The sequence below is a fragment of the Coenobita brevimanus genome, chromosome 58 (genome assembly GCF_032717465.1).
Source record: "Coenobita brevimanus isolate Jiangsu-jjx chromosome 58, ASM3271746v2, whole genome shotgun sequence".
Lineage (NCBI taxonomy): Eukaryota > Metazoa > Arthropoda > Malacostraca > Decapoda > Coenobitidae > Coenobita > Coenobita brevimanus.
Window position 1 is genome coordinate 10,597,448 of NC_137011.1, and position 9,000 is coordinate 10,606,447.

The window sequence follows — 9,000 nt, forward strand, 5'->3', positions numbered from 1 at the left end:
ATGTACGGTCACAACTGGATGCTCGATGTCCAGGATGACCACAGTACCAGCAAAGAATCGAAGATTGTCTGTTCCGTCGGGCGCTAGATTGATCACGGCCTGTGGTAGGAGAACGATGTGTGGCAGGTCTGCCGCGTGTGGTGGGACGGGAGCGAGATTGGTTTGGGGTAGTGGAGGTGTGACAGACTGAGGAGGCCAAGGGTTGGGTGGTGCCCTGACACGTGTAGTTCGAACCTGTTCTTTCATGAATGGCTTTAGTGACCTGAATAATTTTATCTCCTGGATTGAAACCGATTTCCAAGGCGAGCTCTCGCTGTTTAGGAGTAAGCCAGTGAAGGAATCTGAGGTAACCAATTAAGTCAGCAAAGTTGGTGAGTGAAAGCACTGGAACGCCATTCTTGTCTTCTAACCATTTCGTGCCTACCAGTAATTGGAGCATCTCGCTACTAGTTGCTTTCATGGCGGCGGCAGCTTCGCGGAGCTTGGCATGTTGCGCTGGGACGCGCAAGTCCTCATCTAGTTGGTTTAGGAGATTAATGAATCCCATGAGAGACACGGTATTTGAATGCTGGCAACAAAGGCTGATGAGTTCCGTACGAAAATCAGCAAAGGTACGAATGCTATCGAAATGTCCTGCACGGATCGCGGATCCGATGCCTGATTTACCGTGATGCAAGCGACCGAGAAGGTAAGCTACTTTGAGCGATTCCTCAGTAATTCGTCTATTGTTTATTTCTGTGTCGACTTCTCTGAGGAAATCATAGACAGACCAAGTTGGGTCCTGGCCGGTAAATTTGGGACGATTGGCATCGTCGAGATAGATAGACTGTGGAGGGTTGGTCATGGCTGGAAGTGTAGAAGTGGTAGCAGGAGAGGTGTGGGAGAGAGAGAAGGTAGTGGCAGTTAAGGGCGAGGAAGACGGGGTATGAATGGAGGCAGGAGAAGTAACGACAGTGGAAGGAGTAGAGGAAGGAGAAGGGAGAGTAGAGGCAGGAGTAGAGGAGGAAGTATCTGGATTGACGAGGGTAGGACGGGTAGTAAGTGAGTCTGCGGGAAGTGAAACGGGAGTCTCAGGTACAGGGCGGTGGTACTCTTTGCCACTTCGTAAATGAGTGATTGTGTTAGAGTCGGCAGACGGGGTATGAGCAGGTGATGTTTCCGGGTCGAGAGGGCTGGTAGTAAGCGGTTGATGTTGAAAGTATGACATTTAATGCGGCAATGGAAGATGAAAGGATGAAGATGGATACGTAGGTGGAAATGTATAAATAACAATGAGAGAATGGAATACACTAGGTGTGAAAATATGAATGAAGGTGCGGGGATGAATGGTGTAAATAAAATGTGAAGGATGAGGTGGATAATAAATAACGTAGGTGAAGATGAAAACGGGGTAATGGAAATGAGATGGAATATTTACAATAACCAATCTGTAGAGAAAATCGAGGATAATCTCTAGAGAAAGGAAAGATATACTATAGTTACACAGTAGAAACGGGAGTGTCGAGATGGATGACGTGCAGGGTGGCTGGGCGTAGCTGGGCTGGGGCGGGGCGGGGCGGGGCGGGGCGGGGCGGGGCGACGGGGCGGGGCGGGGCGGGGCGACGGGGCGGGGCGGCGGTGGAGAGACAGCTGGGCGGAGAGGAGAAGAGACGCCGCGATGAATCACCGGCAGGGAGTGGCGGTCTTAGGAGGCTCCGTAATGCAGACCAGATGCGGGCGACGGCGGAGGCCAGTGGTGGGTGGTGAGGCAGATGTTGGGGCAAGGCAGGTGTAGAGCTGGTGAGCTGCAAATGCAGAGAACGGTGGTGGGCAGGCAGCGGGCAGACAGTGATAAGTGGCACCGTGGGGGCAGGAGCTATAATGAGTCCGGAACAGGTGCTGGGAACAGGTGCAACAGGTGCGTAGGTCGGCGACGGCGACACGTGCGGTCAGGAACAAGGCGTATGGGTGGGGTTGTTTGAGAGGTGAGCACTGGTGAGAAAAATGGTACACTCGAAAAGCACAGCCAAAGTATAGAGGCACGGAGGAGGGGCGAGGCTGGCAGATGCGAGTCGTCGTGTATCTTGTTGTATCACTAAAAATCCAAGGAGGCGGTCAGAATGTGATGGTTCGAAACACCGCTGCTACCAAATGTAACTTGCAATACTTTGGTGATAGAAACTCAGTGTACAATCAGCTAGATAAGCAGTTTATTACAAGCTCACAGTAAAACAGTCTGCCCGTGTCGGCTCTCTGCTAAGAACTGATGCAATAACGCCGTCTTCAGGCGCGGGAAAGCGTGCTGATCTAGCAAGTTTAGTGGGGGCATGTATGCACTGGGGAGGGGGACATATATACATAGGGGGTAGACATATTGTGGAGGGGATATATATATATATATATATATATATATATATATATATATATATATATATATATATATATATATATTGTTACGGAACAGAGAAAGATAATGTACACATTAAGTGAGAATACAAAGAGTCACTACTGTCCCGTAAAGTTCCAGGTTCAAAACAAAAGAGTTAGGTAAAATTACAAGTTAAAGTTTAATGCTCAAACTAACAACAAAACATTCAGGACTCATAAGGATAATGTATTGGCAAAAACAGGTTAAATATATGGTTAACTGCAATAGCCTCTATTAACACGAAATTAGCATGAGTAAATTTATCTAAGTCAGCCCTGTTAAAATGAGATACCAGATAATACTCAGTGAATGCCAGATATCTTATTACAGATACAAAATATTATTAATGATGGCTGACAACAAGAACCCTACATAAATTACAAAAACCTTACTAGGCCTAAGAACTAACCTTATGCTACACAGTACAAGAAAAAATGCAACAACAGTTATACTCAAATTACACACAGATGCTAGATGGTTGGAGACTTCCTGAGCACTCACAATAATAACAACTGTACAGAGGAGGACAGAGATGTGAGCAAAATGAGGAGTAGATCAAAGTGGCAATAATGCAGAGACTGAGCTCATTATATAGGGGCCGGCAGAGCTTGATACAACTTGTAAGAAGGACACGCAAATGAAACCATAGGGGACAAAGAGCTGACAATCCTACTCTGAACAACAGAAAGGACGACTTACTCTACTATAACGGTAGAAGGGGGGACTGAGGCAGAACACGCTCGTGATCAAACATGGAGCATACTGTGCGTTAAAATTACACAAAGGATGATGAAATCATAGGCTATATAACACCTCCCAACAAAGAAAAAGAAATTTACAAAGGAAATTTCTTATTACTCTAAAACAATCTGTCTAAAGTCTAGATAAGCAATCTGCAATAACATTTTCTTTCCCCTTGACATGTTGTATGTCTAATGAATACTCCTGAAGAACTAGACTCAATCTTGTCAATCTCTGATTTTTATCTTTAAACTTACTAAGGAATTTCAGTGGGTTATGATCGGTATAAATGACTATGGGGTCAAAACCAGAACACAAATAAAATGAAAAATGCTGTAAACCCAAAATCAAGACCAAAAGCTCTTTCTCAATAGTTGAGTAGTTCTTTTGAGGTGGAGTGAACTTCTTACTGTAATGAGATACAGGGTGTTCAATACCCTGATCATCCTCTTGCAGCAAAAAAGCCCCAGCTCCTGTATCACTTGCGTCAACAGCCATCTTAAAAGGCTTAGCAAAATTTGGAGTAGCGAGCACTGGCTGACTTAATAGGATAGCTTTAAGTTTGTTGAAAGAGGATTCACAGTTATCGGTCCAGACAAATTTAACTCCCTTTTTCGGTAGGTCTGTAAGTGGTGATAAAAGAATTGAAAAGTTAAGAACAAATCTCCTGTAATAACCTACCATTCCCAAAAATCTTTGTAGCTCTTTCCTACTTTTAGGTCTGGGAAGATCACTTATAACCTGAACCTTAGCTCCTGGTGGTGCAACATGTCCAGCACCAATTACGTACCCAAGGTACTGAACTTTAGCTTGACCAAACTCACACTTTGATAAATTAGCTACAAGATTAGCATGAACCAGACGCTAAATAAATTTACTGACATGGCATAGGTGATCTTTCCAGTTGTCACTGAAGATTAATACATCATCAATATAAACAACACACCCTGCCAAACCCTCTGTTACAACATTCATGAGCTTCTGAAATGTGGCTGGTGCATTCTTCATACCATATGGCATTACAGAACATGCAAAAGTCTTTCCTAGTGTTACAAAACATGAGATCTCCCTAGCACGTTCAGTCATAGGTACTTGCCAGTATCCCTTTAACAAATCAAACTTACTTATGTACCTAGCCTTTCCGGTCTTGTCTATGCAATCTTCCACGCGAGGGAGAGGGTAAGTGTCTGTTTTGGTTATCTGATTAACACGTCTGTAGTCGATGCAAAGTCGCTGTGACCCACCTGGCTTAGGGACTAGAGTGACAGGAGAACTCCACTCGCTCTGACAGGGCTCAGTCATCTTGTGGTCCAACAGGTAGCCAAGCTCCTTCTGGATGAGAGGAACTTTCACTGGGTTCACACGGTAAGGAGGCAGTTTAATTGGCTTTGCGTCTCCAACATCGACATCATGCATCAACACAGTGGTTCTTCCTGGAGTGGCACGGAACACTTGCGGGTACTCCTGCAGTAATGCCGAAAACTCCTGCCTTTCCTCGGGAGCTAGATGAGAAAGCTTAGTCTGGAGATCATTCATGATATCAGGATTCTTCCCCAAACTATCACTCAGGCTCATACTGCATGGGAGAGCTTCACTTGCAGACTCGGGTGGAACAGCTGCAGTGCAGACTGGATTATTTTCGTCCTGCCTGTGATATAAATTTAGCATGTTGATGTGACATAGTTGCTTGTTCTTTCTACGATCTGGTGTGGCGATGACATAGTTGACATCACTGAGTTTCTTATCCACGAAATAAGGACCACTAAACTTGGCTTGAAGAGGTTGCACATGAACTGGTAGCAGAATCAAAACCTGATCTCCTGGCTGAAAGTGGCGTAACCTGGACTTCTTATCATACCAAGTCTTCATCTTCTCCTGAGCAGCTCCTAAATTCTCTCTCACCAGCTGTAAAGCAGTGGACAGCCATTCTTTGAACTTCATCACATACTCCAGCAGGTTGACGTCATCTTCCTCCGACAGCCAGCATTCCTTGAGTAACTTAAGGGGTCATCTTACTTCATGGCCAAACAGTAGTTCAAAAGGTGAGAAGCCCAGTGATTCATTTGGAGATTCTCTTGCGGCAAATACAACGAATGGAAGACCTTTATCCCAGTCTTTCTGATGTTCCAAACAGTATTTCTTGAGCATCGATTTGAGTATTTGATGATATCTCTCCAATGCTCCTTGGGTCTGGGGATGGTAAGCTGAAGACGTGATCTGGGTGATGCCCAACTCTTTCAGAGACTGCTTGAAAACATTTGACATGAAATTACTTCCCCGGTCTGACTGTACCTCCTTGGGCAGACCAAACTTTGTGAAGAACCCTAGCATTTCCTTAACCACGTTCTTTGCTGAGATATTTCTAAGCGGAATGGCTTCAGGATAACGAGTAGCCATATCAATCAGGGTCAACACAAGAAAATCCTGAAGAAGTCTTAGGAAGAGGGCCCACAATATCCACCAACACACGGGTGAAAGGCGCCTCAAAAGGAGGAATGGGAACTAGAGGTGCAACCTTTTCGGTCTGATTACACTTCCCCACAACTTGACAGGTGTGACAAGACTTACAATACCAGGAAACCTCCCTGAAGATACCTGGCCAGTAGAAGTGTTTCAAAATGCGTGGCACAGTCTTCCTAACTCCAAGGTGTCCTGCCAAACTGGAATCATGAGCCACTCTAATGATATCCTGCCTACAAACACGAGGGATGACAACTTGATGTACAACCTCCCATTCACAGTCGGCTGATGCTGTTGGGGGTCTCCACTTCCTCATAAGTACTCCTGACTTTATATAATAACAAGTAGAAGCACCAGCTGACTCTTCCTCACTGCAAGCAGAGTTAGCTAGACCTTTCAACTCAGGGTCAGCAACCTGCAACTCAACCAACTCTTGACGAGACAAATTATCAACACTACGGGGTACTGCCTCATCTGGTGAGTGGTCCAAATTAGCAAGAAAAGTGTCAGCTAGGATAACATCATCATCATCATTATCCTCTAAATCACCAGTAACTTTAGACTTAGCCCTAGTGACAGCACATCCAGGGAACACATCAGGGACATCACAATCCCGGGTCGCAGCCACTGGCTCACTAGACAACTGAGTAGCTGGACACACTTGACTTCCACCAATATCATTTCCAAGTAAGAAAGTTACACCTGACATTGGGAGTGTCTTAACCAATCCAACCATAACGGAACCATTAACAAAACCAGACTCTAAATTCACTCTGCACAGAGGGACAGAGAAGTAATTATTCCCTACACCTTGTAAGATTACAGTTTCATCAGAGGAATTAACATTAGAGCCTATAACACTGGTCAGCATAAGGGATTGGCAAGCACCTGTATCACGATATATTTTAACTGATTTCCTGTCATTATTGTCCAGAGGACTGACAAAACCATCAGACAGGAAATTAGCACATGAACTCTTGAGAGTGTCACCCACGTTACTGCTCAAAAGAGGAGCTCCATCATGAGAATTTAAGTTACCCCTCAAAGCAGGTTCAGTTAACTCAGTTAAAGAATTCTGGGAACTCTCAAGGGTGGACACTAGACCAATTGACTGAATATTTAAAGACTCCTTTTTGTTCACACCACGCTGTCTCCTGAAACATTTCTCCGTAGTATGACCAAGCTTACTACAATAAGTACATTTACTTTTCTGAAATCTAGAGGTGAAGCTGGTATTTACTTCCTGAGAAACATCATCTTTATTCTCTTTCCTGTTACCTGTACTCTGAGTAGAGGCAACGTACTTACTCTCAGCTTTCCCTTTTTCTTTAGAATATCTCTTGTGAGTGAGAACATATTCATCAGCTAAAACTGCAGCATCAGACAAATTATCTATTCTTCTCTCATCAAGATATAGGCATCTTTATTAACACACCTCTTGAAGTCCTCCAGCAAAATCATCTGCTTAAATTTACCAAAATCAGAATCCACATTCTTAGAATTTAACCACTGCTCTAACAGATCTTCTTTGATTTTTGCATACTCAACATGGGATTGCTTATCTTGCTTATAAGTTGTCCTAAATTTTACTCTATAAGCTTCAGGAACAAGCTCATAGGCCTTAAGAATCAAGCTCTTAACTACATCATAATTATCAAATTGATCATGATGCAAAGATGAATAAGTTACTTGAGCTTTACCGGTGAGAACAGTTTGAAGGAGTACTGGCCAATACTGTTTGGGCCAATTAAAACCTGTAGCCACCCTCTCAAACAACTGAAAATACTTTGTTAAATCAGATTCATTAAAAGGAGGGACAAGTTTAACATTTTTAGCCACATCAAAATCATCAGAGCTAGATGATCCAGTTCCACCTTGTTTCATGCGATACTCATGGTCTGCCTGAAGCCTAGCAAGTTCAATTTGTGCCTGAGCCTGTATTTGTGCCTCCTGAATACGAGCCTGAGACTCAGCCTCCTTAGCACGTGCATGAAATTCAGCCTCCTTAACACGAGCCTCCTGCAGAGCTAGCTGTAACTTAGCTATTTCAATCTGCGTTTGCTCATTTGGAGGAGTTACATTAAACAAGCTTTCATTAATCATGCCAACAATTTGATCTTTAGAATGATGAGAGTGAACTGCAATTCCCAATTGTTGAGCAACAAGCTTAAGTTCATTCTTTGTTCTGTTTTCTACATCACACACTGTTTGCACATTTGACAAAAAATCTTTGGCTTCATCAAGTGTAGTAATAGTAGACATCATGAATAAATCACAGTCACAAAATATCAAGCAATATCCTTATGATAATATCCTAAATATCCTGATATGAGGTCGCCAAATTTATGTTACGGAACAGTGAAAGATAATGTACACATTAAGTGAGAATACTAAGAGTCACTACTGTCCCGTAAAGTTCCAGGTTCAAAACAAAAGAGTTAGATAAAATTACAAGTTAAAGGTTAATGCTCAAACTAACAACAAAACATTCAGGACTCATAAGGATAATGTAATGGCAAAAACAGGTTAAATATATGGTTAACTGCAATAGCCTCTATTAACACGAAATTAGCATGAGTAAATATATCTAAGTCAGCCCTGTTAAAATGAGATACCAGATAATACTCAGTGAATGCCAGATATATTATTACAGATACAAAATATTATTAATGATGGCTGACAACAAGAACCTTACATAAATTACAAAAACCTTACTAGGCCTAAGAACTATCCTTATGCTACACAGTACAAGAAAAAATGCAACAACAGTTATACTCAAATTACACACAGCTGCTAGATGGTTGGAGACTTCCTGAGCACTCACAATAATAACAACTGTACAGAGGAGGACAGAGTTGTGAGCAAAATGAGGAGTAGATCTAAGTGGCAATAATGCAGAGACTGAGCTCATTATATAGGGGCCAGCAGAGCTTGATACAACTTGTAAGAAGGACGCGCAAATGAAGCCATAGGGGACAAAGAGCTGACAATCCTACTCTGAACAACAGAAAGGACGACTTAATCTACTATAACGGTAGAAGGGGGGACTGAGGCAGAACACGCTCGTGATCAAACATGCAGCATACTGTCCGTTAAAATTACACAAAGGATGATGAAATCATAGGCTATGTAACAATATATATATATATATATATATATATATATATATATATATATATATATATATATATATATATATATATATATATATATATATTGTATAAGTTATATGGTATATATAACATTATCATATATATATATATATATATATATATATATATATATATATATATATATATTCAGAAAACTCTCACCCCTTTTCTGTCCAACTCTCTAAAGCAAGAGTTAACCGTTCCTCCCAGTCCTTCATTTATGCAACAGGTTAACTCTAG